General features: G+C 41.0%; 1 protein-coding gene across 1 annotated transcript in view; it reads left to right on the forward strand.

Annotated features, from left to right (window-relative positions):
- The window catches only part of ZCCHC7 (zinc finger CCHC-type containing 7), a 268,307-nt gene that overhangs the window by 253,328 nt on the left and 4,648 nt on the right, over positions 1-10,331 (forward strand). The gene's annotated exons all lie outside the window — the stretch shown is intronic.

Here is a 10,331-nt window from a genome sequence, read left to right on the forward strand (position 1 = left end):
AGGAGTGAGAGTCCCCAGTGAACCGAGGCTTTCATGCACATCGCTGGATCCGGATGGGGCTCAGGTAGGTGTTTGGGTGGCTAGTACACACACAGAAGGTTTTATACCTTCATACATAGAATGCATTAACGTTAAAAAACTTTTAGCCTTTAGAACCACTTAAAATTAAAATTCTGTAAAATATGTATCTCATGTGAATCTGAGTGGCTGGCTCCTCGATAATGTTCTTTTGTGCCATATTTTTATTTTGATGCAGTGTGAGTACACCGGATTATGGTTTTTGTTTTCCATACAGGACCATTAACAGAGGTCCTTGCTATTTTAGGAAGGTACCCACTTCTGTTGACATGAACTTTTGTTCGAAGTCCTCTAAATGCTCTTCGCAAATCAGTCAGGATACAGCCATGAAGCAAGGAACCAAAGTTAAAGTGAAACTCCAGTTCTTTAGGAAAAATACACTTCGTAAATTATTTACATTGCAAGGATTTAAGAATTTTTCAGAATCTTATCTTTGTGCATTGTGTAGATGTGTTAAGTTGTATGTTCTTTCTGAAACATACAGTAGTTGTGCATAGAACTGCATATCTTCAATATTTATAACCACCTGGTGAGATCTCTGTTGTAATGCATGCCTTTATCAGTGAACAAGCCCTAGGGCCATGTTAGAAAGGTGACATAAGCTGGCCATGAACAGTTCAAACCATGTATGGGTATGCTGAATGTACCCAAATTGATCAAGTTGGGTACAACCAGCCTGCCAGACTTTACATGCAATTATCACTAGCAGCTGTTAAAGCCGACCGCAATAATTACTGTCTTCTCCCAGTAAGGATGGCTTCCCCCGTGATGCAAAACCTGTTGGGCAGTAACACATTTTACAGTGATTTTTAGCTCAGCGATTGAGTTTGTGCAGTGTTTCATGTCAATGAAGAACACTCTTGGCTTGGCTACAAATGGCTGAAGCAGAGTGAATGGTAACGTAATGAAGTAGCATGAGTTTGACCTGTAGCTGTGAAAGATCATGGTTTAGCAACAAATTGCCAGCACCTATAGCAATTACGTTCTAGCTAGAAATCGCTGTTAAAGTATATGTACAGTGGATATAAAAAGTCTACATATCCCTATTAAAATGTCAGGTTTCTGTGATGTAAAAAAAATGAGACAACAATAAATCATTTCAGAACTTTTTCCACCTTCAGCCTGGGTTCACACTGATGCGGTGCGGAATTTGCAGCGTTTTCTGCGCGAATTCCGCACCGCTTCAGAATCGCACCCCATTCATGCAAACCGCTGCAGGTGTGTATTTTAAGTTAACAAAACCCCCAACATCGGTCCGCAAAACATGGTGCAATGTGCAGAATCGGATCACATAGGTGTGAATACCCATGCAATCCGATTCTAGTGCGGACCAAAAAAAGGGTCCTGCACCTTTTTGGTGCGGTGTGGTTAGAGCCATACAAAATGTATGGCTCCAATCGCACCGCACACAAATTGCATGTGATTTGCACAGGAATGCAGGTTCCGGTGTGAATCACATGCGATGTACCGCACCACATATATGTGAACCCGATGTCACCTATAAACTGTACAAATCTGAACAACAAACTGAAATCTTTTAGTTGGAAGGAAGTAAAAATAAAAAACTAAAATAATATGGTTGCATAAGTGTGCACACCTTTAAACTAATACTTTGTTGAAGCACCTTTTGATGTTATTACAGCTCTCAGTCTTTTTGGGTATGAGTCTATCAGCATGGCACATCTTGACTTGGCAATATTTGCCCACTCTTCCTTGCAAAAACACCCCAAATTGCGAGGGCATCTCTGAGCACAGCCCTCTTCAGATCACCCCACAGATTTGTGATCAGATTCAGGTCTGGGCTCGGGCTAGGCCATTCCAAAACTTTCATCATCTTCTGGTGAAGCCATTCCTTTGTTGATTTGGATGTATGCTTTGGGTCGTTGTCATGCTGAAAGATGAAGTTCCTCTTCATGTTCAGTTTTCAAGCAGAAGCCTGAAGGTTTTGTGCCAATATTGACTGGTATTTGGAACTGTTCATAATTCTCTCTACTTTAACTAAGGCCTCAGTTCCAGCTGAAGAAAAATGGCCCCAAAACATGATGCTGCCACCACCATGCTTGACTGTGGGTATGGTGTTTTTTTGGTGATGTGCAATCTTGGTTTCATGAGCCCATAACACATTTTCCCACATGCTTTTGGGAGACTTCAGACGTGTTTTTGCAAAATTTAGCCAGGCTTGCATGTTTTTCATCATAAGAAAAGGCTTCCGTCTTGCCACTCTACCCCATAGCCCAGACATATGAAGAATATGGGAGATTGTTGTCACATCTACCACACAACCAGCACTTGCCAGATATTCCTGCAGCTCCTTTAATGTTGCTGTAGGCCTCTTGGCAGCCTCCCAGACCAGTTTTCTTCTCATCTTTTCATCAATTTTGGCGGGACGATCAGTTCTTGGTAATGTCATATGTCCATATTTTCTATACTTGATGATAACTGTCTTTGCTATGTTCCATGGTATATCTAATATCTTGGAAATTCGTTTGTACCCTTCTCCTGACTGATACCTTTTAACAGTGAGATACCTCTAATGCTTTGGAAGCTCTCTGCGGACCATGACTTTTGCTGTAGGTTGTGACTAAGAGTGTCAGGAAAGACCTACTAGAGTAGGTGAACTTTATTGGGGTTAATCAGAGGCACTTTAAATGTTGGTAGGTGTGTACTGACTCCTATGTAACATGATTTTGAATGTGATTTAGGTATTCCAGCCCAGGATGATTGGACTACATTCCACAGTTCTTCTCTATTTCTTGGTTTTGCCTCAGAAACTGCATTTTTGATGTCACCCCACAAGTTTTCTATTGGATTAAGATCCGGGGATTGGGCTGGCCACTCCATAACGTCAATCTTGTTGGTCTGGAACCAAGATGTTGCACATTTACTGGTGTGTTTGGGGTCGTTGTCTTGTTGGAACACCCATTTCAAGGGCATTTCCTCTTCAGCATAAGGCAGCATGACCTCTTCAAGTATTCTGATGTATTCAAACTGATCCATGATCCCTGGTATGCGATAAATAGGCCCAACACCGTAGTATGAGAAACATCCCCATATCATGATGCTTGTGCAACCATGCTTCACTGTCTTCACAGTGTACTGTGGCTTGAATTCAGTGTTTGGGGGTCGTCTGACAAACTGTCTCCGGCCACTAGACCCAAAAAGAACAATCTTACTTTCATCAGTCCACAAAATGTTGCGCCATTTCTCTTTAGGCCAGTCAATGTGCTCTTTGGCAAATTGTAACCTCTTCAGCACGTCTTTTTTTCAACAGTGGGACTTTGCGGGGGCTTCTTGCAGATAGCTTGGCTTCACATAGGCGTCTTCTAATTGTAACAGTATTCACAGGTAACTTTAGACCTTCTTTGATCTTCCTGGAGCTGATTGTTGGCTGAGTCCTTGCCATTTTGGCTATTCTTCTATCCATTCGAATGGTAGTTTTTCGCTTTCTTCCACGTCTTTCAGGTTTTGGTTGCCATGTTCTTCTGAACAATGTCTGGAACGACCCATTTTCCTCAGAATTTTAGAGAGAAATGCACTGTAACCAGCATGTACAACATTTGCTGCCTTCCTTCCTTAAATAAGGGCAATAATTGCCACCTGTTTTTCAAAGAATGAATGACCTCACTAATAGAACTCCACACTGCTATTATTTTGAACATGCCCCTTTCAATTAGTGATTCAATTACACAGAATCAGCAGCATGCATGTCATGACTGTTGGATTTCTATTACTCTACTACACCTGCTAGTAAATTATTTGCCATGTAGAGATATCATCTCTACCAAAAACAGTGATTGATCAGGTTAGTGATGTCTGACTGCTATTATTTTGAACACAACTGTATGTAGAAAAAGTTCTGAAATGATTTATCTTTGTCTCAATTTTGTACATCACAGAAACCTGACATTTTAACAGAGGTTTGTCGACTTTTTATGTCCTATATATGTATGTGTTATATACAGTATATATATGTATATGAACTACACTCCTGTGATCAACAGAAGAATTACAGCCAAAAGAGCTTTGGCTGAACCTCTCCTTTAATGTGCTTCTCTCTTAATGCAAAGAACCTCTTCTCAGGTGGCACATAAGTACATAAGGTACACATCTCCTCAGAAGTCATTAACAGGTATACATAGGTGGTGATGGAAAGCTTTTAAGGGATGTATCAAATATAAATACCTATTTTAATCGCATAATACAGCACACAGAAATTGATTCATATACCATGGGTTATAAGCTGCTAACTTCAGGTGATTGGATACTGGCAAAAGCTTTGCTGGGAATGCTCCCCCTCCCATTGTGCCCATACAACCCCTCCCACTCCCATGAGGCTCCTGCTTTTTTTTTTTAGTGTCCTTAGGTGCTTGAGATTTTTTCTTTTTGTATTCTTCATCAGTTTTCCTCCTTTTATTCAACTGGCACTTCTATCAAGATCCAACTGAATTTTACCTTATGGCTCACTAGCAGTTTCCTGATCAATTACCTGCAATATGCATCTTGGGAACCATACCCAGGGGCCAGCCTGTAATGTTTGCTTTGGACACTGGATCCTGCATTTGGTGCTCACCTTGTTATGTAGTGCAAGAAGCAAGTTAGCAACAGGGTGCTATACCTATATATAAGTCCAGGGCTGAGGTCCATTCCTATAGTACCCAAACCCTGAAGCCTGGGCCCTGGATAGGACTGGTAACATGAACTGTACATACAGTCAGGTCCATAAATATTGGGACATCGACACAATTCTAACATTTTTGGCTCTATACACCACCACAATGGATTTGAAATGAAACAAACAAGATGTGCTTTAACTGAAGACTGTCAGCTTTAATTTGAGGGTATTTACATCCAAATCAGGTGAACGGTGTAGGAATTACAAGAGTTTGCATATGTGCCTCCCACTTTTTAAGGGACCAAAAGTAATGGGACAGAATAATAATCATAAATCAAACTTTCACTTTTTAATACTTGGTTACAAATCCTTTGCAGTCAATTACAGTCTGAAGTATGGAACGCATAGACATCACCAGACGCTGGGTTTCATCCCTGGTGATGCTCTGCCAGGCCTCTACTGCAACTGTCTTCAGTTCCTGTTTGTTCTTGGGGCATTTTCCCTTCAGTTTTGTCTTCAGCAAGTGAAATGCATGCTCAATCGGATTCAGGTCAGGTGATGGACTTGGCCATTGCAGAACATTCCACTTCTTTCCCTTAAAAAACTCTTTGGTTGCTTTTGCAGTATGCTTTGGGTCATTGTCCATCTGCACTGTGAAGCGACGTCCAATGAGTTGTGAAGCATTTGGCTGAATATGAGCAGATAATATTACCCGAAACACTTCAGAACTCATCCTGCTGCTTTTGTCAGCAGTCACATCATCAATAAATACAAGAGAACCAGTTCCATTGGCAGCCATACATGCCCACGTCATGACACTACCACCACCATGATCACTGATGAGGTGGTATGCTTAGGACCATGAGCAGTTCCTTTCCTTCTCCATACTCTTCTCTTCCCATCACTCTGGTACAAGTTGATCTTGGTCTCATCTGTCCATAGGATGTTGTTCCAGAACTGTGAAGGCTTTTTTAGATGTCATTTGGCAAACTCTAATCTGGCCTTCCTGTTTTTGAGGCTCACCAATGGTTTACATCTTGTGGTGAACCCTCTGTATTCACTCTGGTGAAGTCTTCTCTTGATTGCTGACTTTGACACACATACACCTACCTCCTGGAGAGTGTTCTTGATCTGGCCAACTGTTGTGAAGGGTGTTTTCTTCACCAAGGAAAGAATTCTTCGATCATCCACCACAGTTGTTTTCCGTGGTCTTCCGGGTCTTTTGGTGTTGCTGAGCTCACCGGTGCGTTCCTTCTTTTTAAGAATGTTCCAAACAGTTGTTTTGGCCATGGCTAATGTTATTTCTATCTCTCGGATGGGTTTGTTTTGTTTTTTCAGCCTAATGATGGCTTGCTTCACTGATGGTGACAGCTCTTTGGATCTCATCTTGAGAGTTGACAGCAACAGATTCCAAATGCAAACAGCACACTTGAAATGAACTCTGGACCTTTTATCTGCTCATTGTAATTGGGATAATGAGGGAATAACACACACCTGGCCATGGAATAGCTGAGAAGTCAATTGTCCCATTACTTTTGGTCCCTTAAAAAGTGGGAGGCACATATGCAAACTGTTGTAATTCCTACACCGTTCACCTGATTTGGATGTAAATACCCTCAAATTAAAGCGGACAGTCTACAGTTAAAGCACATCTTGTTTGTTTCATTTCAAATCCATTGTGGTGGTGTATAGAGCCAAAAATGTTAGAATTGTGTCGATGTCCCAATATTTATGGACCTGACTGTATCTATCTATCTATCTATCTATCTATCTATCTATCTATCTATCTATGTCAATTATTGGTTATACATGTCTTGATGGATTATTACTTGGATATGTAGTAAATATTACACTATATCCCCATTTTGCAAGAGTGCTAAGCATACAAGCAGCTAGAAAGGCAAAGGTTAAAGGTTTGTCCTTTTTATTGTCTTGCTTGCTCTGCCATATAAGTAATGTTATTATAATCTTTTTTTTTTTTTTTTTTAAATCAGTGGTCTTTTCTTCCACTGCACTACACGAAGTTCCGCTCCAGCTGGTGATGTAGTGCTCATAAGACTTATGACTACACACTTCTGACCACCACTTTTGCTAATGATTCAAGCTGGAGCTTTATTCACTCTAGAATGCATGTTCACCAAGCTTGTAAAAACATCTATTCCAATTACTGCAGTTACAAAACTCCTGACTGGTCTCCTGTGCACTTTTCACTAAGTCTACTGCAGCAGCATGGCTCCTATCTGGTCTTCTATAGATCTACCACTATAGCTCTCTTATGAGCAATTTTCTAATAGTATGATGGCATTTTACAGTGCACACTTCAGTGTAGTTTTTACATTGTTGAATTTATCACTAGATCTATAATCAACTCCTGAGCCTTTATGTCCCAGGGTTCCTCTCTCTTTTGAGTGATTTTCTAATAGTGTGATGGGTTTTTACACTGCATACTTCAGCGTAGTTTTTACATTGCTGGATTTATCACTAGCCCCTAATCAAGCACTGAGCCTTTATGTCCCAGGGTTCCTTGGATACCTCCCTCAAAAACTCCTGAGTCAAATAGTCATATACAGGCCTAAACACTGCTTCTTTCTCTTCTGTGGTTGAAATCACACCTTTCTTGGGCTTCTTCATCCAACCTTGTACTGCTTGGGATCTCTGGGTTTAATCTTCATATTGTTATAATTATTTTATTTATATATTTCAGGTACTTATATAGTGCTGTCAATTTACGCAGCGCTTTACATATACAGTATATCACAGAAGTGAGCACACCCCTCAAATTTTTGTAAATATTTTATTATATCTTTTCATGTGACAACACTGAAGAAATTACACTTTGCTACAATGTAAAGTAGTGAGTGTACAGCTTGTATAACAGTGTAAATTTGCTGTCCCCTCAAAATAACTCAACACACACAGCCATTAATGTCTAAACCGCTGGCAACAAAAGGGAGTACACCCCTAAGTGAAAATGTCCAGATTGGCCCAAAGTGTCAATATTTTGTGTGGCCACCATTATTTTCCAGCACTGCCTTAAACCTCTTGGGCATGGAGTTCACCAGAGCTTCACAGGTTGCCACAGGAGTCCTCTTCTACTCCTCCATGACGACATCACAGAGCTGGTGGATGTTAGAGACCTTGCGCTCCTCCACCTTCCGTTTGAGGATGCCCCACAGATGCTCAATAGGGTTTAGGTCTGGAGACATGCTTGGCCAGTCCATCACCTTTACCCTCAGCTTCTTTAGCAAGCCAGTGGTCGTCTTGGAGGTGTGTTTGGGGTCATTATCATGTTGGAATACTGCCCTGCGGCTCAGTCTCTGTAGGGAGGGAATCATGCTCTGCTTCAGTATGTCACAATACATGTTGGCATTCATGGTTCCCTCAGTGAACTGTAGCTCCCCAGTGCCGGCAGCACTCATGCAGCCCCAGACCATGACACTCCCACCACCATGCTTGACTGTAGGTTCCAGTAATCCGTGTCCTTAAAAATATATTAAAAAAACAGCGCAAAACACCCCCTGACTAAACCAGTGCCATAAATATTATACAGCGTAAATGACAAAAATTTAAATTATTTATATAGTGACATCAACCGAACATATAATAAAATACTTTCACAAAAGTGTCCAAATTATATTAAAGAAAAGTCCTTTCTCCCAACGGTTTGTGAAAAAAACAGATATCCAAACAAAATAATGCTTCCACCAATCACCAGTGAACAAAACCAACATCAACCGCACTCACCAGATGATGGTGAGTAATGCGCCTTTTAGGAGTTTTTGGGATCCTAAGCCCCCTTTCTTGGAAGCCTTCAATACGCTTTCCCACCATATAGGGTTTAAATATTCCTTCTACTCGCTCCTGCCTTCTCCTCTCACCAAAATTTTGCAAAAAGGATAAAAGCATCTATTTTATTGCCTCCATAGGCTAACATAGATAACATTCTCTATGAGAATTTCTTTCAGGTTCTACTGTCTCCTTCAGGACCGCCAGTGCAGGGCTTCTACTTTTAATGTCACTGTAACACTACTCCTCACTAGGCATAGTGTGGTTATGTGGACCACCCCCTCTTTTACACAGACCTCACTGGCCTACATCCCTCAGATTCTGCTCTGAGTTTTAATATGCCATCTCTTACTGTATCAAGGTCAAGGATCACCAGGCTACCTCAATTACGAGCTAAGAAGCCCTCCTGCTATCACCTCCTCAAAACAAACTGACTTTAGGATGAGTCAACTTCTTATGTCATTTATGTCTTCTTAGTACTAAAAAAGGTTGGAATCCCCAGTTGTAAATACCTCGCTTATGTGCTTGTTTCCCCTCCATATGTGGTCTATAGGTGCTCCGGCACTTGCCTGCCCATTTCACTAAACATCTTTAATGTGACTGCTCTACAGACTTTCTCCCAGAAATCTTCCAGCATCTCCAAATTCTTCATACTTACCTGAAGGGCACATTCCAACCCAAAGTCTTATTGGTGTCATGCAGATTGCTCCTCTCACACTTTGTAATCTATCTTGTGAGGTAGTTCTCACCTAATGTGATGATAGGAAAGTGCTCAAAGGGTTTTTTCCCTTATAAGGGCCTCTGTAAGAGCAGAAACATTTCTCTGTTAACCCTAACAGCCATAGGTCTACCTTCGCTTCCATTGTGTTTTTCATGAGGACCTCCTTCTTTTTATACTTCCCTAGAACTCCTTTTATTGTCTTCTGTGGTTATGTCATTCTCCATCCATCTGTTGAATGGCAACCTGTCGCAAATTTCTTTGCCAACTCACTACTTTTCCATTCCTCATAGGGCAGTCCTTCAGTGGGATTCCTCTTCCACATGGTTCGGTGGTTTAATGGCCCTTGTTCAAGGACTTCTGCCCTCAAGAAATGAGTCTCTTCTTCCATTTTTGTTCCCATTCCCTGAGGGGTTGGGGTTCTTGGGCATCTTGCAGCATCTAGCATTGGCTGTTCTCTTTTTCTTTTTGAGTCTGCTGATCCCTGCCTTGGCTACAGAGTGCTTCTGCTGTCACCTGCCTGTTTGGGTCCGCTGACCCTTCATGTTGCCCACCTCTCAATTTATTGCTTCGGGGCATTGCATGGTCCAAGAATCAACTCCTGTGTTCTGTAATTAACCATTTCCATACCGGGCACCTTTACCCCTTTCTGCCCAGGCCATTTTTCAGGTTTCAGCGCTCTCACACTTTGTGTACAATGTTGTATGACCGCGCAATTGTCATTCAAACTAAAATTTTATAATTTTCTTCACACAACTAGAGTTTTCTTTTGGTGGTATTTAATCACCACCAGGGTTTTTATTTTTTGCTAAATTAACAAAAAAAGACCGAAAATGTTGAAAAAAAACACGTTTTTCTTTGTTTCTGTTATAAAAGTTTGCAAATAAATAATTGTTCTTCATAAATTTAGGCCAAGATGTATTCTGCTACATGTCTTTAAAAAATACATCCTAATTTGGGTTATTTTCACCAGTTTGTAGGAAAGTTATAGAGTTCACAAACTATGGTATAGATCTGAATATTGATCAATCCTGAAGTACTAACAGCCAATCTAATTTCTTGAGGTCCAAGAATGTCAGAACAGTACAGATATCCCCCAAATGACCCCTTTTTGCAAAGTACACAGTCCGACGTACT

This window comes from Staurois parvus, unplaced genomic scaffold (genome assembly GCF_062004578.1).
Source record: "Staurois parvus isolate SC_StPar_1 unplaced genomic scaffold, SC_StPar_1.0 ptg000096l, whole genome shotgun sequence".
Taxonomy (NCBI): Eukaryota; Metazoa; Chordata; class Amphibia; order Anura; family Ranidae; genus Staurois; species Staurois parvus.